This window comes from Ambystoma mexicanum, chromosome 5p, assembly GCF_040938575.1.
Source record: "Ambystoma mexicanum isolate Mex_15411 chromosome 5p, UKY_AmexF1_1, whole genome shotgun sequence".
In the NCBI taxonomy this organism is placed as follows: domain Eukaryota; kingdom Metazoa; phylum Chordata; class Amphibia; order Caudata; family Ambystomatidae; genus Ambystoma; species Ambystoma mexicanum.
The window spans coordinates 198836974-198863126 of NC_090930.1; the positions used below are offsets into that span (position 1 = coordinate 198836974).

Sequence of the window (26153 nt, forward strand, 5' to 3'; positions counted from 1 at the left end):
GGTGATCATTTTGATCTGAAGCACAGTACAATGTACACACTGAGGCAGTCTTATCGCTGTATGCTTGGCTATTAGAATATGTGGGATGTGATGGGCAGGGTGTTGAATAGGTGAACTTTCCTCAAACTTTTGTTTATTTTGTAAATGTGCTTATCCCTTTTGTCAGATCATTTTGGTTATTGCACCTAGGTATTTGTACCAACTAATTTCACGTTTTATGTCATATTTGTGTGACAGGTTCTTTTCTGTATTGCTTTATTAATGATGGTTTAGTTGGCATTTTGTTTTTAATCTGATTCATCCAGTATAGTGCCGGTTCCTCTGCCTGGACATTGTGTCTCTTTAAAAATAGCCATTAAAATGGTGTTGAGCATGCTGTGGGACTCCTGATCATTGTCGACACCATTATTCATGATAAAGGTATGGCTGTTTGTAGGGTCTGTTATGGTATTTTTAACGTTGCACTTGAGATTGAAATGTACATTGTTGTATGTATAGTTTTACTTGTTTCATAAAGGGGCCATCCACCGAACATGTCACAGCCATTGTGAATTAAGCTGTCTGGATTGCTTCCTGGAATTGTTAATTAAGTAATTTTAGATTACTCTTCATTTATTGAATGTTAAACCTTTTCCTGGAAATAGTGCGTGTGTTTAGCTATGGCCAATTTGACCCAGGTGTCTTCAGAGGAGTAGAAGTCACCATGTTCCAGGAGACAGAAAAATGATCAACCAGATTTTGAAGGCTGTCCAGGAGAAAGACGACCATAGTTGACAGGTCTATTTGATCAGCTGATGGCGTCTTGAGAATGTGTAGAATGGTGACTATTTGGAAGCCGGCTGGTAAGATCACAGTAGAGAGGTTCAAGAGGGAAGGAAAATGGGCGCAAGTTAGAAGTGCAATAAGTGACAGCCAACCCTTCCTCGGCACCTTATCTGCTCATTCCACAAGCTGTCTGGAAAATGGAAGTCCCCTTGGGAGATGTTTGGGCCGGTGCGGTCAAGGGAGTCCTGAGTAGAGGTGAGAAGGGGTGAAGAGGTAGGTGGTAAGGGTGAAGGCAGAGCACACTCGGATATCGGGGTCTTAGAAATCTTTAGGGGAAACCTAGGGCAAGGTTGGTGACTGAGAAGAAAAAGGCGATAGATAAAAGAGGATGGCCAGCCTGCCATGGGGAGTAGAGCAGAGGTTTTACTGGGTGAAAGGGAGGGTGTCATTATGTAAGTTAACTACATGTATCCAGTGGTAGCAAGATCAAAGAGGGTGTTGTAACGTGCCAGGAGCCATATTTATGCAAGTGGGGGTCCGTTTTGATATGGTGACGCTCTGCATTGATCCAGGAGTGGGAATAAATGATCTAATGGTGCTTGGCAGAGGTGAAAATCAAGTTGGTTATTGAAAGCCTGTTCAGCAGAGTAGGCCTGCCCTAATGGAAGGTTTAGGAGTAGATCTGACCAAAGCTAGGTAGAAAGCCAGTGAGTCCTGTTTAGACTTTTTAGATATAGAAGAGAATGGGGATCAAGGGGTAAACCTGCTGGATCGAGTCTTCAGAGTGAGGGGGTCAATAGTTTGGTTAGATGTAATGAGTGAGGATGTAGGAGTTAAGGTTGAGAGAATGCTGCTTCGGACATGGGTAGGTAGATGCAAATCTGAGTGCTCGGAGGAGAGCATCACATTCAGATTGGTATATAGGTGATCTATTTATTTTGAGTGCAGGGTTGCAGTCTCCCATAAAAGCTGGGGCCACATCAGTTGGGAGTCGAGTAAGGGGTCCTGGTCAGTGTAGGAGTAGACGGGTTAGAGAGTTACTGCGATGTCGATCGGTAGGTTAGTGAGGAGGGCTGGATTGTGTGAGGGCGGTGAGTTTGAGTAGGAGAAGTGTGGATGTTGGACTGAAGGATTAACTATGTGACCATTAGTGACGCCCCCTCCACCTCGTTTTGACAGCTGAGTCCCAGAACCTAGCAGAAGAGGCAAGTGTCTAGGGCATTGTGTTGTGGCCCAGGAGCATTCCAGGTTTTGGCTGATTGTCAAATTGAGCAGCTTGTGGGAGTAGAAATGGTCCATAATAAAGGGGTTTTATTACAGAGATTGAGCCAAATAATAATTGGTTATTTATAACTCTCAGTACCCAAAGGTTTCTAAGCTTGGACCAGGGCATCAAACCTGTGTTGTTCCTCATGGTCTTGCTTCCAAGACCAATCCATGGCCCCTGAGCTATCCTCCTTAGACTAAAGTAAGTGTCTGGAGTGGTATAGAAGAGTGTACACTTTGGGCAGGATGCAAGGGGGGGGGTGGGGTGTCAAGTTAGAGCTACAGTGATGACGGGAATGCCATTTGTGGATGGTGCAAAGAACGTGGGCATGATTGGTAGGGGCAAGGGGTAAATATTTCTAGTTGCTAGCTACCTGCCAGGGATACAAAGTCACATGCTACTCGGTTCTAGACAAAAGAACACAATTTCTTACTTGCCAAGAGTTGCTAAAGTGGCAATTGTACATTTTGAGACTTTGGGGGTGGCAGGGTGGAATTGGTGGGGTGAAGTCTGGCCAGCATCGACATGACCACCCAGTTGAAGGGTGGTGAGTAGATGAGGATGTACAGGTGCATGGTAGGGGCTGGGGGATGGTAGTGGTGTAAGCTGCAGCATAACGGGTCACCTCCCACCAAGGACAGGGTGTCCCTAGTGACCAAATGGAGATGGCGAATGGCTTCTGGCCAGGTGTGGGATGTTTTGGGTGACCATCCTGGTGGGCAGGCCAAGTGAAGAGGCAGAAATGTTTTAGCATCATGTTTCTCTTCAGACGGGCAGCGTAGTTTAGGGGATACTAGGATTTCATCAAAATAGTTTTTTTTTTTGTTGTTTTACTTTTGTCTTTTTAATGCTAATGTGGGTAACCCCAAATACACCTTACCCCTCAACATAACAATAGGATTATGAATGTCAGCAAGTGCCAGACTTAATTGGAATTGTGAATGATGGCATGTGCCACACTCAGATGGAATAGTGAATGTTAGCATGTGCCACTCTCTTAGAATTAGGAAGGCTAGCAAGGTACCCTATTTAGATGGAATTGTGAACATTAGCCTCCGCTGGACCCAGACAGAATTGTGAATGATGGCAAGGACCACACTTGGACAGAATTACGAATGTTAGCATGTGACACACTGAAATAAGACTGTGAACAATAGCCTGTGTCACAACTAGATGGGATTGTGAATGTCGGCCAGTGCCACATGTAGATAGAATATAGGTCGTTAGCCAGTGCCATGTCTATACTGCATTGGGAATACTATCAAGGCTAGATTTAGATAGAACTGTGAATACTAGCCTGCTTCACATATGGACAGTATTTTTGAAGGTGGGCCAGTGCCACATTTGGATGCAGTTGTTGAATATTGGTGGACGTCGTATATATGAAAAGGATTGTGAATATTAGCCAATACCACATAGATAGAAATGCACCACATCTAGAAAGAACATGGAATTTTTGCGCATCACTTCTAGACAGCGATGCCAATAACCAACCCACTAACAATTTCACCCCTCTGCATACACCTCAAACTCTAACCAAACACAACCCTATAGCACAACAAACCGCACAAACTTTACTACACTGCAACAACACAATAATCCACACAAAGACTTGGACCACAGCACACATCGGCTACCTATCGGAAAGCACCCCTGGCCCAGCGAACGCTGTTAACCGGGTTGAGGCTGCCAACTGCACACCACTGCTCTCTTGCACTTTTCTTGCTCGTTCCCACTAAATCGCCCCCTTCCCTTTTCAGAGCACCAGGGGACCACTCCGGTGTAACGCTCACCTGGTTCCCACGGGGGCGCTGGTCTAGTCTGGATTGCTGCGGCCTCTTCTAGCGTGATGCGCAGGACCCGGAACACCGATTGGACAGGACCTCCAAATCGTGCTTGCCTGGCCCGTAGGAATATCCTTCTGCAGATGAGAAAGGGGATTAACAGTCTGCAGAATAGTGTGCTAGCTCCCCACTTTTCCCCTTCCCCCTTCGTTCTTCTCTAACTTCCTCCAAACCCCGGTTTAAGCTCACCTTATGGTTTGGAAGGATGAACTCTCCATCCTGCTTCTGGTGCAGGGGCGCGTGTTCGTCCAGTTACTTCACTGGTTTTCAGAATGGCGCTGGCAAAATCCACTTGACTTTCCTGAGCGATGCACCGTAAGTATGAAAGTTCAAAGTTCAAGTGAGGCCCCCTTTATGTTGTCTTTCTAACCTGTGATCTGTCCTTTATTTCAGGTGCAGAATGAAGGCGATGCGTCGAGGGGTTAAACTGCCGAGGTGAGTAGTGATCAGAGTGATCCCTCTAAATGTCCTTATTCCCCAGAAATGTCTCTTGTCCTTTCCCCATAGGGGCCGGGGTACGGTACCTGCCAACGGGGCGGCGACGACCCAAAATGTGGAAGAAAAGCGGGTAAGTATTATGGCTGTTAATCAGGCTTTCCTTCTGTGTTCCTTCTGCTCACCTTTTGTTTCTTCCTCTCTCCCCTAGGTGCAGAGATGTGGCGTCCGATGCTGACAGCCGCGATGGAGCCGGGAGATGTCTCGAGGACAGGTGAGTGAAGCGTGGCGCTGCAGCGAGCAACGCAATGCTTTTAAATGGAAGTCTTTCTTCAGGGATGCTGGCGAGAAGATTCCGGATGCAGGTAAGAAGTTTGAAATAGTCCTTGGTTTTCACCTTTCTCTTTTCTTCCTTCCTTGCAGGTCTTCCAGGTTCGAGGCGGGCGTGGCATGAGCTGCTGTCTGGGCGTGGCTTAAATAGCCTCCAAAGAAGTCCCAGGTATGTATCCTTCCCCAACTAGGTATGTATCCTTCCCTGGCCACGCCCATCCCTATGAAAAAATAGTCCCTTTCAGGTCTCAGGGAGGCCTGAAGCGTGCAGCATGGGCTGCATCAGGTAAGTGCACAAAACACCTCCCTTTATGAGCCTGGCGCCTATGGCGCCAGGACCGATGTCCAACATGAGCCTGGCGCCAAAGGCGCCAGGACTGAGTCCAAAGAGCCCCTATAAGGGGCCGCTGGGCTTTTACCCGAGGGCATGATGCCTGCTTCCAGGGGTGCTGGGCCTGGCCTGGTGTTCCGGGGGTAGGCATCATGACATCCGGTAGTGATAGTGCACGGTACAAATATCCTTTAACATTAACAGTGGTGTTGTCCAGCTACCACTCATCTGTGAAGAAGCTGAAGGGGGCATCTATACCCATGCTGCGTGTTGTAGAACATTGTATAGCTAATAAAAACGAGGTCTAGAATAAATAAAAATGAGAAGCCTTTTTGGCAGAACAAGAGAGACAAGAAATGTTGGTGATTTCTTACTCTTGCTTGCTGTCACAATTAAAAAGGATGCCTGTCACTATACAGCGTACCCACGTTTTGTAAATATAGTTAAAAATTATCTTTTTTGGTCTGACTTATTTGAAAGAATTAGCAATGCAACATATGAAAGGCAGGCGCAGAAGTAATTATTTCGCAGAGAATGCAACAAAGCTATGGAGTTTAAAAGCTTCAAGTATTCTATTTCTTCACATGTCTCTAATGTGCATCTGGGACAGGTTTTGCCTTTGGAGGCGAAGAGTATCTTCTCTAGAAGCTACTCTGCTACCTGGAAGTTAAATAAAGGAGCAGAAGTGTCTGCCTGGAAAGTTGGTCCACAGAACAGAAGCAGAATCCCTTGCAGCAGGATTAAAACAAACCACCTATAGAGCGTGGCTGGTGCAGTCAAAGCTGGATGGAATTGCAGTGAGGGCAGCAAAGGTTCTGCCAGATCAAGGCGCAAAATACACATGTACCAAAGGATAACTGCAGCATGGAAAATCTTCGGAGTGCAAGTGCACCAAGAATCCAGAGGAGCAAGAGAAGCAGAGAAAACAAACCTCTGGGCAAGTTGCTTTCCAGGAACGGAGGCAAGGAAAGGGATAGTAACACGGCATCAATAGCAGCAAGAAAAGAATGGTGACACACCACCTACTTGTTTGAGGTGGTGTTATAACTGCTGATGGACACGAGCAGAGCTGGCGCCAGTGTGGAAGCAATGCGAGTAGGTCCTCTTGGATTGGTATTGTTGACTTTGCATTGTTGCCATGATGACGGGAGGGCACAGCAGAAAGGCTGACCTAAAGAGGATGTCCTTACTGTAAATGCTGTATTCTCAGTTGAAATGCGATAACCGTGTAATGTGCTCTTTTATTCTGCCATGTTGGCAATTCATTTCAAACTATATGGTTTGAAAACGTTTAGAATGGAAATACTATTTTGTTTTATTTCACTGTCTCGTATATTAAGGCGGGTTAGCGTTGCAAAATTGAGTAATGTAAACCAGGTGTGCTGAAATGAAAGAACAGAATCAAAATGGTATGGGAGTTTGAATTCTCACTTGCCGGGCATGCTGAAGAGCCCACAAGGGCTCCTGTCTGGTTGGAGCCTGTTAGAATATTATTACATGTCATGGTCAGGCCAGGTGGCTTTTAGGCCACCCCAAAAGACTACTCCATTCATTGTATGCAAGAAGCAGGCACGCTCTATATCTACCTGCGTTCACTAATGGAAAGACTTTTGGTTTAAGAGAAGAAATTTCATATAAATTGGTTCCCACTTCATTGGCTCAAGAGGTCAACGTGATGGTGATTGACTTTTGGTTGCCCGGCATCATTTGGATTTGTCAATGTGACGTCATTGAGAATGTGCACACTAAGAGAATTTTACTTTGAGTAGTGTTAACATTACCAACAAATTTCCCCTTTCCATGTTATCATCTCAGCCCTCGATACAACTGTAATGGCATATCAAAGAAATGACTATTTAAAATGAAGAGCTAAAATTCCAAATCGCGAAATTGTTCAGCTTTGCAATGCAAGATACAATTGACCCCCAAAGTTGGACAGTTTGTAGATGGAGTTAACCTCTATCACACATTAAAAACTGCCTTCACGTTTCAAATTTCTCAGAATGCTAAACACATACAACCATAAAAGATTACTTTTTCAAATCTGTAAATGTTCACCCAGATGTGCAGAATCGAAGAAGTACCAGATTTCTGGTTTATTTTAGGTAGAAATTGGAGTGTTTTTAAAATGTATTTATACAACACAGGTCAAGTGCTTCAAAGTATAAAAATGATATGGCATCTTTCCTTCAAAATGAGCACATTTTCTAGTTCAGGAGGAAAATATAATTGCATACACATGGGGGAGAGAAGCATGGAGTATTGGAGGAGAGGGAAGCATGGAATATTGGGCGAGGAAGATTCAGAAGGGAAACTTAATTGGAGATTGGAAGAAGCAGGAGACCCATAAAATCTGGGGGGCAGTGGACACCTTGGGACTTCTTTTTTTCTAAAATGTATTATTTTTTTAGTCGACTACTTTTCGCAAAATTAAAATGGCAGTATGTATTAAATCACATATCACTGTACAAAACAAGAGAAAAGAAAACAGAAGAGAATTAAGAAAAAGTAAAGCAGTTCAGTCACAGTACAAAATCCTTTTATTTGGCATCTCACTTCAGAAGGCTCAACTCACGTAAAAATCTAACCACTTCCCAGGTCAAAAGGCTTTCATGGCCTGCGCATAGCTCGTCCCAAAAAGATTGGGTGTCCACACACCATTCCTGGCTTGTCCACAAGCTGTACAAGCCTCTTAACGGGGGCTTTGCTGCAGACACAAACCAGAGTAAAATGATCTTTCAATTTTGTAGTGAGTGATAATCATGAGCATTTGTCCCAAAAAATTGTTTTTTTTCTGGCGTTCGGTATGCATGATAAATTGTTTTGCAATTGTTTGTATGTCCACCAGATCCATTATATATTTATATATATTGCACACACAAACCTGATTGAGTCTTTTCTGAGTCCTTGTTGTGCGCAGCCAGGTTTTCAGTCACCGTAAAGCACTAAAGCTCCTCTCAGCCTCACAGGAAGATACTGGAACAGTTAGGAGGATCTGCAGTAGCTTCTCAACCTGTGTAAAGAAAGCTCTTTCTGTGGGAGGCATCCATAAAAAGATCTCTACCAATTCTGAGATGGAAGAAGATTTATGGATGCTTGATAATGTTGTTAATTGTGCCGAGAGGAGGGGGTATTCAATGTCTGGATACTTAACAATATTTTCTGTGCTTCTGCCTGTTGGAAGCAGCTGTTCAATATGTTCATACATTTGGATGCCTTCCTGGTCAAAATGCTGCTTAAGTTGAACAGAAACAGCGTCTAAAAGTTCAAAATCCTGTTAATTGTAGTACTTTATGGTTCTTGGATGAACATTTTCAGCTAATCCTTCATCAATACGTTTTGGAATGTGGGGTCTGGGCAGTTCTATCTGCTTCAGTTCATATTTTGCCACCATATTGTTGTTGTACATAAGTAGACTGTCAAACGATTGTTCGCTGCAAAGCTTTAGGATGGCACTGTGTGTGATTCACAGCTGCAAGTAATCCGGATACTATTTGTTGTTTTCTTTGCATGGCAATATTCAAGCACTCAAAGAGCTGCATGACTTGGACAACAATCTGCAGGTCTAAGACAGTTATTCCCTCTTGAAATTGTTTTAATAGGGCACGAGCGGGCACATCACCACTATTCTTGGAACTTGCCATTTCTACTGTTTCCAGAATAGCCTCATAATGATCCATTACTCTTTGTACAGCTTTTACCCAAACCGTCCAGCGCGTGGGACACAATGGCTTGATTTTGGCAACCTTGGCTGGACCTTCAGTTGATTGCTGGACAATATCTGCAAATTTTGTGTGGCATGTCAGATTGCCCAAACAGATCACCAAGTTCTTGAACATAGAGTATTGCATCTTCCATTATGGGACACTGTTGTGCTGCAGCCTGAATGACTAAATATGTACATTGAGCTCCACAATGGACATACAATGCAACTGGTTGTTGTTGGCCATATTGCTTCCCTGCCATATTTCTGCACCATCATAAGTTTGTGCTCTAAGCATTGACAACGACAGACCCTGACGACATAAAACATCCTTTACAATGTTAGCAATTGATGCTCCACTGCTATCCTCTGCTTGGTACAGTCCAATTAAAATGTTCATGTGGCCAAAGATCTTGGTCAACATATCGGGTATAGAAACATTCTTGTTCTTGACCAGATATATCTTATGTAGCCATCAACAGCAAAGGGGCAATAGTGGATTTGAGGAATGCCAGGTTTATGAAGCGCAAGGGCTAATGCATTAAAAAGCACACTGATCTGGAACTAGTGCCAACAGCTGCTGCACCAAGTGGAACTGGTAGGCTCCTCAAGCCTACTCACACAAAGTACAGAATGAAAACTAAGGTTCCACTAATATGATCTGCTTGTATGGAAATTAGAGACCAGGCCCATTTGTTGAACAAAGATTACTGCTGTTAATCAGATGACTGAAGCAAATGAAGGGTTTAAAATAAAGTCTTGTATTCTGTCTTGACAAATAACTGAAGCTAGTTTGCCGACACGTGTTTCGACCTGTACCTAGGTGCTTCTCAAGGCAAGACGAACAACCGGGATTGACGTCTGAAAATTAATATCAATATGGGTGCTATGTGATATTGGCAGCAAAACTTCCTGATTGGTCCTGTTACGGTTGACTCAACAGGATATATATATCATACATTCCCTCTACCAATTGGTATCTCTGATGTAGTAAACGGTCTGAATGCCAATGTCTCGTCCACCGCTAAATCGACTGTTAACCGGTGGACGAGACATTGGTATTCAGACCATTTTATATACATCGGAGATGCATTCTCTCTACCAATTGGTATGATATCTATCTATCCTGTTCGAAGGGGCAATCAGGAGGACACTCCACTTAATCCCCATGAGCTTCCTGCTAAGGGTTAATGGAGGCAAGAACATTTGGTTCAGAGAAAGGGCTTCTTGAAATCTGAGTGCTGCCCTCGCCCATTTTGTCTTCATTGGCATGCTGGTTGGCAGGTTCAGAGATGAATCAATACTCTAGCATGCTCATGTATTTGTTTGCTTGTTAGGTGCTTATACAACAAGTAAATTGTTTCAAAACGCCCACAGGGCAACAAGGAGGGAATATGGGAGTAAAATTAAATGGAACACTATAAGATAGAGGCGGACCTACTAGGCCTTGTGAGCATTCAGAACGTGCAAGTGCAGAGAGAGAGAAGGGTTGGGGGTAAGTTCTAGGTGTATAAAGTGGGAAGCGCTAGGGTGGAGTGCTGGGTATTTTGCCCGTAAAGGGTAAGGCCCGACATGGGAAGGGAAAGAAGGTGTTTGTCAGGCAGTCAGGGCAGTGGCCAGAATCACTGTCTCCAAAAGCTCACTCTTCTCACACAGGCCAAAATTACATTTCTCCCGTCCCAACTCACCAGGGTTTCAGGCAGCACCTGGATTTCCATAGTGCAGTCCCAACCTTTTTAGGGTGGGTCAGTTTTTGCCCAAAGTGGGCATGTTAGATGAGTTACGTCACTGTGCAGCTAGTAGTTTTGATCAGCGGTAAGTTACTCTGTCTGGTACAAAAGTAAGGAGTTGAGATGGAGAAAGAATTCTCTTGTACAAGTTTACCTCCACATGCATTTTTGATATATAAAATATCTGAAGTCTTTTCGATCTTTGGCTTCAGTGGAAGGATCAGATATTAAATCCAGGAGGATCATGAAGGAGCAGCTGGTCAGATCTCGGGAGGATCACCCTCCAGTGACTCTCCCAGGGAGAGCACTGGATTCAACCGGGCTCTGCATTTGCAAGTGAATGGTAAGACACTGATAAGGTGTCTACTCTATCTTCCAACATGATTTAATTTTCTAGTTTTTTCATGTTCGTTTTCATTCCAGTGTTTATTAATGTGTATTTTTTTTAATTCTTTTAATGAACACCCTTTTGCAATGCATTACTATGAAAAGCAGGTGGCGTTAAGCTTGTGAGCCTTTTAACAATGCAAAGCGGTGCTGAACACTAACAAAACCTTTGCTCTGGGGATGAGGGGAACGGAACAGCCAAGAAGTCAGGCGCAAGATCGTCATTTTTCTGGATGACCAGAAATAGCTGTCGACTCACAATACATATGGTGCTGTGGTTGGATTTCAACTGGACATTCCCAATGGGATAAAGACCACAGCTTCTAAGTAAGCCCCTCTGGCTTGGTGGAATTCTCTTAATTGTGAACCCCATACCACGTAATAATCCGCGACATAACCCATCGGGCCACATTCCTTTCAGGATTTAACATCCCAAGTAGCATAGTGTCTGAGAATAAGGTTTCCCCCCTCTTAGCGCTGTATGTCCTTCATTCACAATGACTGTCCTTTAGTGCCCTTAGGGTGTACATATAGGCCATGACATGTGATCTTGTTTAGCTGAAAGATGCATAGGTATTGATTTTAAAAGGTTTGGCTAAAGGGAAGGTATGCCTAGGTTGGTGTAATATAATTCAGTCACTAAGGTTTCCGAGACCAGGAGGAGGGAAATTGGCGGGGGGGGGGTTTGGTGGGAGGACCCAGGAGACCAGTGCCCCAGGCCAGGACATTTATAAATACTAAGTGCAATAGTTTAATAACAGGTCAGTTAAAAGATGTAATTTCCTTGTTAACATACAGTGGCTTTGTAGCGGGAATGCATTTGCACAGTGGCTTTGTAGCAGGAATGCATTTGGAGTCATGACCATCACATTCGCCTGTAAAACCGTTTATTTAGTGGGAAGTGGGACCCGGCGTATGTCGGCAAAGCCTGCCATATAATGTGACTCTCCAGTAACATGCATTTGGTGCCATCCTATGCACGATACGTTCATCACAAGCCAACCAGCATATGCTTGGCTTCATCACAGGGTCCTCCTTTCCTTCTATTGGTGCGCAGGGTGACAAAATGCAGGTTTGGCCTATCACAATTGACCTTGGATGGTAGCACTGGTATGTGTTTGCATATGTCACTGTCAGGCCAGCCATAGACACACACTAGTGTTAAGGATGGTGAATCTTCTATCCTATTCTTCGAATTGAGGTGTTACCCTCAAATGCACTAGCATTGACTGACTGGGGGAAGCACTGATGGTCTGCATCAAACCTCCTGTTGCACCAGCTGCCCCTGATTAAAAATAGTGGCAATTACCAATGACCAAAAATCAACCTCCTTTGCTTTTGAATTAAAAATATTTGGTAGAATTGATGGTACAACTGATGACATTGGTTGATGCAATGCGACCTCTGCAGAAATCCCTGGGACACGTAAAGTGTATAGGTTTGAATCCTAGAATGGCCAACTAGGCCTTTCATTCTAAGGTTTTTGAAATGAGTGCTGTTAACTTGTATTAGCACGGAGAGCCCTGGCCAAGCGGGGTACGCAGAGCGCACCAGTGTCAAACTCTAACTCTCTTTTGGATCCACCATTTTCCTTACCAGTGCCCCCAGACTGCTGTTCCCCCTAGCCCACCTCACCTTGCCCAATGCTCAGTTACCATCCTCCAATGTCTTCCCTTTTTCTCTTGCTGCTTCCTAGACTCCTCCCCTACTCTGGGTCACCCGTGGCAGACAGAAAATCAGGGTCTCTTTTCTTTTAAATTTTTTTTACATTTCTTTTTTCTCTGCTTCGCAGGTGGCCATTTCCAGTTTGTAGTTTTTTTTTTTTGATTTTTTTTTTTTGTTCTTATGGGTAATCTGGCACACGTAAACTGTGCTGCCTGGGCCAAAACTGTTATGCCGCTGACTTGGCACCTTACAATAAATACATACGCAGATTACTAACATCGCACCGGTCTGAAGGTTTGATCTTTCGAGCGCTTTTAGACAAAATCCCAGGAACAAAACGTTTAATTTCTAATCATCTACTGAAAATCGTTCCGCATTTTATCAACCAGGGAGGGGCGGAGAGGCTGAGTCAACCCTGCCTGGAAGGACTGCAACCTACCTGCAGTCAGACCACACAGGTCTGTGCAGCTGATGCTGAAGAATGTGTCACTCTGAGCCACGCAACAGGTCCATTAACCAGCTGAACTCTTATGCCAGTGCAATAACCTGGCCTCCCTTATCAAGTTATCAAACCTCGAAGCTTTCACAACAGAATTTGGAAAACCAGTCCCTCCCAAATCTTTACAGAAGACACAATAACAAGTTGAGGTGCCATCACAAGACCCCCAGCGCAACCACCTCCCAGGATCTATGCAGTAGGTGCTGTAATCCCCCGAGCTCGTGCTGCAGTACCTGAACCTGCCCACGCACCTGGTTCTCTGCAGCAGGCACTAACTTCATCAGCGTTCATATCAGGATTCTAACATCCAGGCGACTCGATTTCCCCAGCAGGTACATGAACCCCACAAGATGCAATGCATATAGGCGGTGACTCCCTGCAGGATTTATGGTGCAAGTTGCATGCTGATCTCTGCAGCCAGCCCATTGACTTCCTGAGCTGCCATACCAAGATTCGAACTTGCACTGTCACATACTGAACTCTGATGCCGTCACACCGACCTCCTGAGCTGCCATACAAGGATTCACGCTTGATCAGTCACATACTGATCTCTGCATGCATCCGGCTCATTGACCCCCTGCGCTGCCTCCCCAGCTCGAGACTCACCCAGAGGGCCTCCCAGCTGCCTGATTTCCCTTAATAAAAATAGAAAAATATACAAAAAACTATTGGCACACGAGGACGAAGGAAACCTGGTTGCTAATATACTTCACTACCTCCTGGAGGGGTGGGCATGGACGTTAATGGTATTGGGCCCTGGCTACTTGGGCCTACCTGGCTTCAGCTTGAGGACTGGTAACGTCCATGTTTGCCCCCCAAATCAATAGTTAACGCTATTTAATAATCACTCTTAACAGTGGCAAGCAACAATGTAAGTTAACAGGCACCTTGAAGCAAGTTGTTTGCATTAAAAATACATGCATGATGTTTGTTAACTTCGCATTCATCACTATTTAAAACAAACTAATATTTCCTTTAATATCATTGCTTCAGCTCAGTAGAGTAAAGCATACCATTGTTCGATTTATGTACTTTGGGATTTTTCGAGTTGTCAAACTACAGCTTATCGGCAGATGCAGCACAACCAGATTTCCAGGACCTTCTATATGCCCTGAGTGGACTGTGATTGGAAAGAAGCTCTTGGGAAATATATTGAAGTTTATGTTTGAGTTTTTTTTAGTGATGCTGCTCTCTGACATTCAAGATAGAGAAGCATAATAACAGCCTCATGAGGAGTGACCTAGAATCTTGAGCAAACTGCAGGAGGAGTAAAGGGTTTCTTCCCATGACGAGCATATCATTGGCGTGGGCACTGACTAGCAGGGAGGCTAGCAGAATACTGGGATCTGTCTGACAAGCTAATTATTAGAGGTTTATTCCGAATCTGCCCCAAAAAACGGGAAGAAGTCCGTTTATTTTTATGCCCATAAAATGCTGCACCCGACGAGGTTGGGATTCGAACCCACGTGTGCAGAGCACAATGGACATTAGCAGTCCATCGCCTTAACCACTCAGCCACCTCGTCTTGCAAATTGGAAAATCTTTGACTCAAACCTACTCTCTGTACATACTTACCTTTTCTCAAGAAGCACAAGACATCTTGGAAAATGCACATGAAGGAAAGGTCTTTAGTACCCAAAGGAACCCTACAATTATTAACAATCTAGGTCTACAGAACCAATGAAGTACTCGTCATTGAACCAATGTTTTCCAAGACGTAATGCAGCATAGATCCTTTCCCTACAGAAAACGTGCAAAGACTGCATTTTTCACAGTAGGGAAGCCGAGACAGAAAGTCAAAACCACTATTTTACCATTTTCTGATTGCAAAAAGAGAAGTCATTTTTTGACTCGTGTGGTTCCTTTAACCAAAAAAAAGCCCACAACACGATGAATGGAACTAAAGCTTGCTCACCTATGGTGTGAGCGGACCATCTGATGCTAGTTGATCCCAATATTGCAGTTTTTAGATTTAGATTCACATTGTAAATGCATTCCTGCCTGACTACAATTCACAGAAATATTCGAAGGTTTTTGCTCATGTGGATAATGCGATAGTGCCTTACTCGCGACCTCCATGAGAGCCACTGCCAGAGAAACTCGAAGCAACCCAGTATCTGAGTAAAGGGGTGGGGTGTGGAGTATGGAGCAGTTAGACAGGATAGCGTATTCTCCCCAATCCCGACTTCCTCGCGACCAGGGGTTAGAGAATTCACAAACAGATCTTGAGGCATTTGATAGATGTCAGCACGAAACTGCTCATGTTTGTTTACGTCATAAACAAGGACTTTTCAAAAAATATACCCGCCAGATACGTCAGTGGGGTGTGTGAAAAACAATAGGAAATAAAAGTGATAGCAACCGTTAATTGTAGTCGTGGCCGAGTGGTTAAGGTGATGGACTTGAAATCCATTGGGGTTTCCCCACGCAGGTTCGAGCCCTGTCCTGCTGACTATCAGAAAACCATAATTATCCATTTAAATATATATCACAGTGTAAGGGATAGATATTGCAATGGAACTGCACAATGGAGATGCATTTGGAGTATACCCACTTACCCAATCCCCGGAGCAAATCGTCAAGGGAGATGCACTACTTTGCAGACAACAAAGAAAGGGCAAGGGGGTCTCTGACTGGAGTGGAACGGGTCAGGCTGGAAGGAAGCACTAGTCTTCTAGTGTCACTGTCATCACCTCACCGAGCCTCGGGAAGCCAACAGCACGCGTTGCTGCCTGCTGCTTGGCTTCTGAAGATGAGGGAGGCTGCGCAGCAGTGCACTGTGCACTCCAGCAGCCTGGGCTGGCACGTACTGTTTATTCACTGTGGGTGGGGAGGAGGGGAACGCGAAACGGGCAAGAGTTGTTGTCAACAACTCTTGCTCGTGTACATGCATTGTTGTTCTCTCCCTCCCCCAGTGTTGTGTGTGAATCATCAGACTGCCAGGGCCATGGGAATCTAATCCATGGCCCTCGCTGCGTGTAAACTTCAGACAGAGTAAGAAGTTTGCACACACTGGACACACAAAAGGGGGAGGGGGGGAATAAAGGCCATTGTATTCCCCCCACTTAAAATAGTGGGGGGGGATTTGTCCCCAACAACTCCCCAGTTCCTACGCCCATGGGAAGAACACACTTTACCCAGAGCTACCTGAATTGAGGGTTAGCTCTGAGTAGCAATGACATCTGGCTGACTGGAATCCCTGCTGGTCCTCCGAAAAGTTGAAGGTAAATCCGCCCCAATTCCCGTAAATTGTTCATTATGATATGGATAATGTCCATTATGATCAGATTAAAGTCGGTGAAGGTTAAAGAGGGAATTCAAGTGGGTGCAATTTGAAAATGGAGATGCCGGTGTGTAATAAATCTACTGTAAAAAAATTAGCTAATGGACAATCAGGGGCTGGCTCTGTCAATACTAGATTAATCTGCTCCGTGAAGGGTTAATTTGAACTTTCAGCTGAAGCTTTTAATGGACAGCACTAGGAACCAAGCAATGCCTTTCATACAAGTGACTGCAACTTTTTGTTCTCCTGTGATTGCTAGGAGAAGGAGGAGCTGGAGATTGCAGATGACAGTTAAGAATGGGCGTATTGAGAGGCGCTGTCTAAGGAGAATACAAAGATATCCAGTGGCGCTGTTGGGCTTATTGCTATAAGTTAAGGGAATGTTTTTAAAGCGATCGACAGTCGCTAGATTTTGAACTTTGTTATGGCAAGTTTGAGTTGAAGTTGAATCGTCACCATATGAGGGAGAAAGAGAGGCAGTTACGTCTTGCCACCTGACGAGAGACGGTTTCTATTATACGGCGAGAAGGAGGTGTTTTCAGGCAGTCGGCCGAAGTGCTCGTTGAGACGCGAGCAACAGCTGAAGGTGAGGGGGGAGACGCAGGACTGAAATGAACCCGCAGCCATTGACTCTGAGATCGCGGACTCACAGCTTGCTCGCAGGTGACAGTCAACTGTCGTCAGCTGAGAGAGTGGAAGAAGAGCGGAGGCTACAGCTGAATACCGGAATTGCAGGATTCAATCCCTGCTCAACTAGAAGTTGATACTGACATCAAGTAGAAGGTGCGGGGACAGTAAAAAGGAGAAAACGAATGTGCAGAATGGTTGAGAAAATGTAAGTTGTATTCCAAAGGCAGAGTGTATGAGAAAGTAGGGAAGACGGGAACAGGAGATCAAAGAGACAGATTGTTAATTTGTGAGAAAACAGAGGCTGAATAATATGAACTGAAAGTGTATTTTACTAGTAAAGAGATATATCCGGAACTATATTTTAAAGAAAATAAAGAGTAAAGAAACGAAGATTACAAGAAGAGATGAAAGGAAGGTTGCAACTAGCCTAGACACTTGAATCTTGATGAGAATTTAAAAAATAAATACTCTTAAAAAGACTTTACAAGTGAAAGAACTGATTAAAGACTTACCTGAAAGAGACAGACTGGTGTATGAAGCGGCTCCATTCACAGATCATCTGAAGATCAAAACGTATCCTTTTTGCCTAAAGAGAAAGTTAAAATTGAATCAAAGAAAATAACACCTACTTCCAGGCTCAGTGGAAATTATTTTTAAAAAAAAACAGAGACTACCTCTTTACAAGGTGCTAATAGCTTAATGCTCAGTGTGCTGTCTAAATCAAATACAAAGTGAGATTGTACTTAAGGGCTCATTGACTTTGCATTAAAAAAAAAAAACGAAATTCAAAGCCGAACACATCTTGGTGCAACTATGTTGGAACTGTTTTGTATTACTTAAGTAGTGGTTTAGGCTGGTGTGGAGTGCAATCCGCTGCAGTCACTTCTCTTTCATTGCATAGGCAGAGTGGGTAGAATGTTGGAGGGGAAAGGGATTTGGAACTAAGTATTTGTTACTGGGGAATAGTACTTCTCTACGAGAGAGATGAAGACTGAAAACCTTGTACACAGGCCCACTTAAAACTATGCATGCATGCATCATAGATTAAAAGAAATGCATTTATGTTCACTATAATCCCCACATTTACTTCACTCTTGGATAGAGTTAAGTGAAAAGAGAATTGTTCTGGATTTTAGTAACTTTTTTTGGTACCATACCTGTCTGATGCTGGAGAAAATCAAATGTTATCTCACATTGTGAAATGCTTCTACTTAGATTATTTGGGTTATGAACAAGACACTTAAGTAGAATGTCTAGTGTGGTTTAGATTATCATAATTAGTGGGAGGCTTTGTGTACTTAATTATAAGCCGGTAACAATTTATTTTGGCTCTATACCCGATTGTATAATTTACTAAGATGAAGCTGGAGATTGTTGACATCTTTTGTGGATTTTGACACGCTCACTGTCTGCGTGCCCACAATTGTGGGATGGGAATATTAGATTGGCGTGTCCTGTCTGCATGAGCCAGTATAAAAACATATACTCGGCAGTACCTTACAGTAATTCAGTAACTGTGTGAATGTTCAGAATGTCCACTAAAAAGGATGGCGTCTCAACAATTGAGTGTTAAACCATAACTATGCACAGGTGCAGTCAGCTATTTTACTAAAAGAAAAAACGGATGTGGCAGGGGGGGGGCAGTCTTGTTTATTGTGGATGTGAACGGTCGACATTCCTTGCCAGTTGACTTTCTATTGGGTTGCTCAGGCAAGTTCCTTATCCGAGTAGGAGAAATCACAACTTTCTCTACAGGGCTCGGGAGAGAGGTTTATCCTTCACCTCTCCCCGCCATTGCTTGCCTTTGGGAGCTTGGTACGTGATTTATTCTTGGTGTTAGGTGCACAACATGCCCATGGTTTGCCACAAAGGATTCTGATCGGAAACTGTTTAAAATGAATGAAGTGACTGTGCCTTTTGACCCGGATAAGAATATCATCCCTTTGCTAGAATCATGTATTGTCTTTTATTTCTCTTTTGGTAACCACTGGCCTGTGAATTTTCTTGTACACACCAGCCAGCTACTGCAGTCCTAACTGTATGGGGGGTGAGAAACGATTTCTCTTTCCAGAGCAAAGCCATTAGGTGCCACTTTGTCGGGTTCACCATCTCCATTCCCCATTCAAAAATCACCTCTATGGGATCTCCACTTTTCCTTAATAAGGAAGTCTTTGAATTTTCTGGCCCCCGGAGAACTAGATTGCCAGGGTCACTTCTGGCAGGTTGTGTATTAGAGCCTAGCCCCACCACCCCCTGTCCTTATTCCAAGGTAGTGGTTTGCACCTGAAGCCTGTGCTTATTTTGGGCTAGGAATTATTTCCTGCTGGTCGCATTATGTTCTGGTTACTAATTTTGGGATTCCAGCTTGTGGGTGGGCTGTAGCTACAAAATGCCAGTCCACCATTTTTGTGCATGCTCCAGGACCCTGCTGGGCTTTTGTGGGGCCCTAGACTACATCTGAGAGAGTGAAGAGCAGCTCGGTTTTGTGGGTGGAGGTGCAGAGGAAATGAGGGAGGATGGGATTTTTCCATGCTTGGCCAAATGCCAGGAAGAGAGCCCTCAACAATTTCAAACTACTAGCCGGCCAGAAGTCACTCGCATCCTCAATTTTATGCATGCACATGGCACACCGTTTCTTACTCCAATGTCAAGGTGAGATCCAGTCCAGATGCAGAAGCAGCATGAACTCCTACCTCCCCTTGGTGTCTTGGCACCTGGATTGTATAAGCACAGGACACTCCAACCACAGGGGAAGGGTTGGGGTCCACGGATTGGATAGGTTTGGGGGGGATGTAGGAAGACCGGATTGAGAGTTGGGTAGTGGATGGGGATGGGTATGGGGTTTGAAGGGAAGTGATGCTCCTCGGCTCTTGTTCTGTAGGCGCTGTGCTGGTATGCTACTTGGGTCAACTCCAGCAGCTTTGCGTGCTCGCACCTCATTCATGCATCCATTCCATGCAGGCGTTACACTCAGTTAAACCTGGACTGAGTTATGCCTCCTATTCTGGTGATGGTGAGCCTCCCCCAGTATAACCGTAGCGTAGCACATCTGGCCACACCTTATGTATATACAAGCAGTGGCACACCTATATTGCTTAAACATAAACAAGAGCTCCAGCATTGGAGCAACATGTGCACCGAACTCCAAATGAGCAAAAGAGGAAACACTTGGCTCTGGCTTCCCGTTTTGTTTTCCGTGGGTTGTCTTGCGTGTGCAGCCCTGTGGTCCTTTGCGCCTGGCAAAAAGGGAAATGATTAGTACGCGCCCTTTTACGTCTGAGTACATTCGTTTTGTTGGGGATTAAGGATGTGCCCGCAACTGTGTGAGCGTAACACTGCATGCATTTAGTGTTGGCTCTCAATTGGTTTCCATAAATCCTGTTCTCGCCCCATGCGCTTCTGTAACTTTCCAAGCTGTCACATAGGCAACCAGAGCCCTCCCGTGAGAGTCAGGCACTCGGGCAAATGTTAGCGGCATGCTCTGGTCTAAGAATGATATTTGAGGCACTTACCTTTTGAGGGGCCTGAAGTTTGTGCGAGGACTGGTGCCGAGTCCTTCAGAATGCGTCCGCTTGGTGAAGGGGTCGAGTGCGAAGAAGCGTTCGAGGCTTGCACAGATGTTCTTTCGCACATGCGGGTTGCCCAGGTCGTTTGTAGGCTCTGTGTGCCTAGCTGTTTGTTAGAAGGTTCCTGGACTGCTGGGGCTGTAGTTCTCTGGCCCAGGCCTGCTGGGATATGTGTTTTTTTCCCTGCCTTTGTTCCTTGTGGGTCTCCTGCAAGCAGATGCCAGTCTGCCACACCTAATGCACCTGCAAGAAGGGCAGAGGTGGCATCTGCTACAGCCCCCACAATGCCTGCAATTACTTTACCCTTGTGCATTCCATTGGCCTTTATGACGGACAAGAGTCAAATATCACTAGCTAGTGGCAGGTGACTTTTTCACCCTCTAGAAGTTCTTGACCATTGACCAACTTGAGGAATTCTCCTCAAAGGGCCAGCTTTGTTCCTACTTGCAACACAATAATATGGGCATAGCATAACAAAGAATGAGCCTTGAATGGCCAACAGGTTTCCATGCAGCATGTAATGGTTTCCTGCCTGCTTGGTGGGGGGTTAAGTGAGGGTAACCAGGTTATCCTCGCCGGGATACATCACCTGCTATCTTTGGGAGGACTAGTCTCCAATAGCAAGGCTGGGTTCTTAATCACAGTACCGATTTGGAACTGTGAAGTGACAGATTATAACTTTTTTTACTTCCTGCCTGCAGTATTCATAATTCCTGACCCGCTGTAAAGGAAGACCAGATTAGGACTAACTAGAGTCGCCATACGAACATTTTTTTAAAATTATAAATCACACTATTTTTGCAGCTGCTGGTTTATTGAATTAAAATGTGATCTTTGGATATGGGAGTACTGGGCGCCCTCGGCCACATCTGCAGCTTTTTAAATAGCCTGAAAAAACGAGTAAAACACTACTTGTAAGGGAAAAAAATGGAGCATTTTAGGAAGGTGTGGTGGTGCTGTAGCTCAGTAACTCTGTATCTCTTGGTTTCTTTCTCCACTGTTCTTGATTGAGAAGTTGGATCGCTGTTGCATTAGTACATGGTGTCTTTCATGCCTGATAAGGAACTTAGTTTACGTGTCTGTTAATGCATGATGCCTTAGACTTGCATCTCGATAGTGTACAGTGAAAAGTGCAGCACAAAAAACTGCTGAAGTCTTTGTACAAACAGTATATATTGTATTTATGCATTTAAGCGCACGTACCCCTCAGGCATCTAGGTGCTGAGACTTAAGAAATTGGTTACAAGTTTTTGGAGCTTCATTAAATACATTTGCATAATAGGCATACATAGATACGTTATACCTTCAAAATTACATGCTTGCTTAGAAACGGATGTTAAGTTACAATAGCTAGCTGCTAGGTATGCATAGTGTTAGTCCTGGCAGCAGCGGAGGAATCGGCAAAAGGGCAGAGGGCTGAAAGGCATGGTGTATTTTGTGTGAGGTCAAGCCTAAATAGTAGCGTTTTAGATTTCTTTTTATTTATTTATTTTTTTCTGATTGACTAGAGGGATGTCGTTTCTTAGTTTTGTGGGGAGGGAGTTCCACAATTTAGCTGTCATCGCTGGGCAACTTGATCCTCCCACTTTGTCTTCTATATCTCTGTGATTAGCAGGTTGATGTATGAAGACCGAGTAGGTCTATTGGATTCGAATTACACTGGTAACGTCAACGCAAGTATGAGACCTGGCAGATCAGTGGCAAAGTATTATCCATTAAGGGGTGCAGTCACACTAAATGTAAGGTAGCATTGGCTAGGTGTAGATATTCAAATTTACACAATCTGTGGTTATATAAGCAGTTCTATCACAGCTGTGTAAAATAAGCGCAGAATGTGATGCTGTGAGGGCACTTGGTATTGCAAAAATACGACTCGGGCAAACCTATGTAAAGGCAGCAGGTAAATATGTAAGCTATTTCTGGCATGAACGGGCAGTTGTGGACAGTAACAATAAGCACATAATATTTTAAATGCATGTTTGCGCTAACAGCTGTGGTAGTCTGGAAATGCACATGTAAAGGTTTGCATTAATTGACAACTTAATGAGTTATTGTTTGTACGCATACTTTGGGGGCAAAGTACAAGTGGTGTAGCCAGCAGTTGGTGTAGCCAGCAGTGCGCACTTCGAGTGTGGGCAGTAGTTGGGTTGAACTAACTGTTGTAGTTGATCTGCCTGGTTATTACTTAAATAGCAGAGCATGCAGGTAGTGGGGTCAAGTGTGCAATGGTTCGGTAATCTAGTAGGACTTAAGTATGTTGATAGTGTCCAGGCCTCGGTCCTTACGGCCTTAGTTACCTGGCCTTTACTGTAGGGGCCCGCTTCGCCTGCTAGTGTTACTAGATTGGTAAATGTAGAAAGCGAGTAGCCGATCAGCAGCAGGAGATTCGGTATGAGGAAGAGGGAGTCCCAAGATCATACGGCGACCATCTTCGATTGCATTAACCCTCGTGGTTGAGAATGGTGCCGAATCCGAAACGGGATGTGAAAATAAAGAATTGTTTTGCACCTCAAAATACTATGCACGTAGACTGCTATAATTGCCCTGTTAAGAGTCCTGCTTAATTTGTGAAAACTAGTCTGGCCGAGGAGAATTTCAGGTGCTTGTAGTACCTAGATTAAAGACGTAAGGAACTTATTCAGTTAGTGGAAGCTACTGCCTTTATTGTAAACAGCATAACTTGGGTAATGTTGGGTCATTGCCGAACGTGGCATACAGAAACTTCAATTAATGTTCTGTTTTTCAGTTGTACATTGGCAACGGCAGCATTTTGTCTGTTTCTAGAAATATGTAGCAGCGCCCAGGCTATATTCACTGTTGCATACAGACACAGCCAACCAACCAGGCAGCAGTGGTACCCAGTATCTAAAGGATTGGCAATGCCAGCAGATTAAGCTTTTGTGTAGACCTGGGAAAGGCATTTTACAAGCACTGCAGTAGTGGTATTAGCTGGCCATTGATTCTAGCAGATGCAAAATGGTGCAAGTAGCTGGAAATCTAATAACCGTGCCTAGCAAATGCCTAATACTTATTCCCAAGCCCAACTATTTGCTTTGTCAATGCATATTTTTACAGGACTTCAGTTAAGGACACGCACAGTGCTTTAAAAATAAGTTGCTGAAGGCGTACCTGGCTAATATTTTCTAACCCCAGTAGAGCATTTACTGGTCCAGTTAAGACCACTCTTGGAAGGCTGCCTTGGAAAAACACCGGGAAGCACTGGAGTGCAAATTTTGATGGTGGGGCTTGATTGAAGTGAGCCCAAAGAGAGGAGAGGGGCAGGAACTCGGTAGGACAGGTATTTTTCAATAGCTAGGAGTAGTTGTTGGCGTCTTTCCACCGCCTCCCACACCCCCATCTCTTCTGGTATACCATGAGGCCCTCCTAGCCCTTGTCCTCTCATGGACTGTTCTGCTTGTACACGTCATTCCGTTATATAATGAAGAGGTAATCTGCTTGCCCACCTCCTGATTGGAATCAGACCGGCTCCTGTATGTTTTGTTGCGTTCCTGAATCTGTTGAGGGGAAGGCACTCTGTGTGGGCCCTTTCTGCCCTAGACCACCTCCAAAAGCAGTCCTCCAGCATGTCCTTCTAGTCCTTGTTCCAGCACCAAAGACGGTTGAGCCCCTCTCCAAGGCAGATGATACATTGGCCTCCTCTTTTGAGCAGCATCAGCAGTCTCTTCTGCCTAATGAGCTGTTCAGGTTTCCTGTTAGCCTTGGAAGCACAACCCCCCCCCCCCCCCCGCCAATCTACTTGCCCCTCGCCGCTCCTCCTCAGGCTCTAGGCTGTTTGCTGAAAGCTGACTAAAAGAATCGTCGTCGGTTTTTTTTTTTATTTATTTATTTAACTTTGGAGGCTTTGGAACTTTAATAGTCTACCTTTCCATCGAACAAAAGAACCAGGCCTGGATGTGAATTACAGATCCAAGTAAGGCTCTGTGGTGGTTCTGGGGTATCTGTCTGCAGAATGAGCTGTAGTTGCAACTGCTTTAGGCAAAAAAGGTCCCAGCGTCCCCACTCTTAGAAAGCACTGTATGGGATGTCATGAGTAAGGCAGTATTTCAGTGTCCTAGCTCTTGCCTCCCAGATGCTTCATAGGAAGTTATCTAAGCTTGACAAAGGAAATTTCGTAACAATTGTCCACCAGGAGAGGGAGATGGACACTTTGGCCTGAAGCATGTCTTGGCCTGAAGTTTCACCTTCGTTGAACCTTACACAAGATTTCCCATCTAGAGAGCAGTTGAAACTCTTGCTTGGAATACTTTGATGCCAACCTGGAAGAAGTTTTGTAGCAATGCAAACCAGATTTGTAGATGGTGTGGCTTTCGGCTTCTATCCCTGCTTCAGCAACGACATTAGAACCTTCCCTTTGTTAAAAAATATATCTAAGACTTCTAGTGGTGACAACCTTCCAAGTTTGGTACTGCATAAAACCCTTTTGGATTAAGAAAGTCTGCGCCATACCTTCGACAAATCAGGACAATGCTTCAGTACAACACACTCCCAGGTGATTGTTTCCAAGCCTCTTATTGCTCCTTTTCTTCTCCAGGTAGGAGGCCAACATTTCTATCAATGGTTTGATTACAAAAGTCCAGTGTGCCGTGGACTTGGGTGCTCTCTGAAATGACCTCCAATTCCACCAGCTATACCTCCGTATTAGCCGAGGAGTAATCCCCAAACTCCTAGAGATTCAGTAACTTCTCTAGATGCCATCAAGGTTACAGAAATTTGAACTAATTACTCCCCAAATAATAGTACACCCTTCTGGACTAGTCGCTTCAACAAACATCCTGTCTTTTCCAAATTGAAGAGGAAACGATTTAGGGGTCTCCTCAGGAAGGGGACTGGTTGGGATCTCTCTATATTGAGGGCATCTAGTGTCGCATCCCCAATCAAAGCACATTGGCATTTCCAGAGGCATTGGCATACAACGTGAAGTCTACATTCCCTGTAGACGTCTTCCATCGGTCTGGAGGATATTTACCAAGGCCCTGCTGATTGTTGCACCTCGCCTCAAAGGATTTGTATCCCTGTATGGACGACTGACTGATAGCAGCCCCTTCTGGACCCTGCAGTTGGAGAGGTGTGAGCTACTTTCTTCATCCTCTGCTTACTTAGTAAATCAGAAAAAGTTGCACTGTCTCTGGAGAACATAGTTACTTGGGACCCTTCTCGACACATTATGGAGGATGGAATTTGCTCTACTGAGAGGCATGTGATCGAGGACGGGGGTAAACTTCTCAGGCAGTCCGATTCCAGAAGATTCTGCCATTTGCAAGAGTCTGGATGGGGCAGTCTAGGTGCAGTTGTCCTGTTATTGGGGCTTGACTAACACTGTTGGAAGTTTTGTCGCAGCTGCTCGAGGTTCTGCTTTGGTGGACTTAGCTTTGCATCAGACGTGCCTTCCGGAGGACCGCCCCTTTGTTCCCATCCCCTCGAGGCCCCACCCTCCAATTTCTCTGCTTCAGAGCTTGGTTGGTGGTCCCATTGCAATTCTGCAGTTGCACAACCTTGTTCTGCTCAAAGACTGACCATATAAACGTGCTGGAGAAGAATGCCATTTTTTTAAGCCATGGAAGCTTTTCTTCCCTCTGTGATGGGGCATGGAGGAATGTGTGGTTTTAAAATTTTAATACAGAGGGAGGTCTGTGTGGCTTAAAATCTGGCTTTGCTTGTGGACTCGGGCAACAGAAGTCTTTCAGTTGAAGTGCATGG

General features: G+C 44.6%; 1 protein-coding gene and 2 non-coding genes across 8 annotated transcripts in view; 2 read left to right on the plus strand and 1 right to left on the minus strand.

The window, feature by feature from the left end:
• The window catches only part of ACSL4 (acyl-CoA synthetase long chain family member 4), a 492223-nt gene that overhangs the window by 14511 nt on the left and 451559 nt on the right, over positions 1 to 26153 (plus strand). The window lies entirely within an intron of this gene.
• On the minus strand, positions 14398 to 14481 carry TRNAS-GCU (transfer RNA serine (anticodon GCU)). Its single transcript has one exon. It is a non-coding gene; the product is annotated as a tRNA-Ser (tRNA).
• On the plus strand, positions 15327 to 15414 carry TRNAS-UGA (transfer RNA serine (anticodon UGA)). The gene has a single exon. It is a non-coding gene; the product is annotated as a tRNA-Ser (tRNA).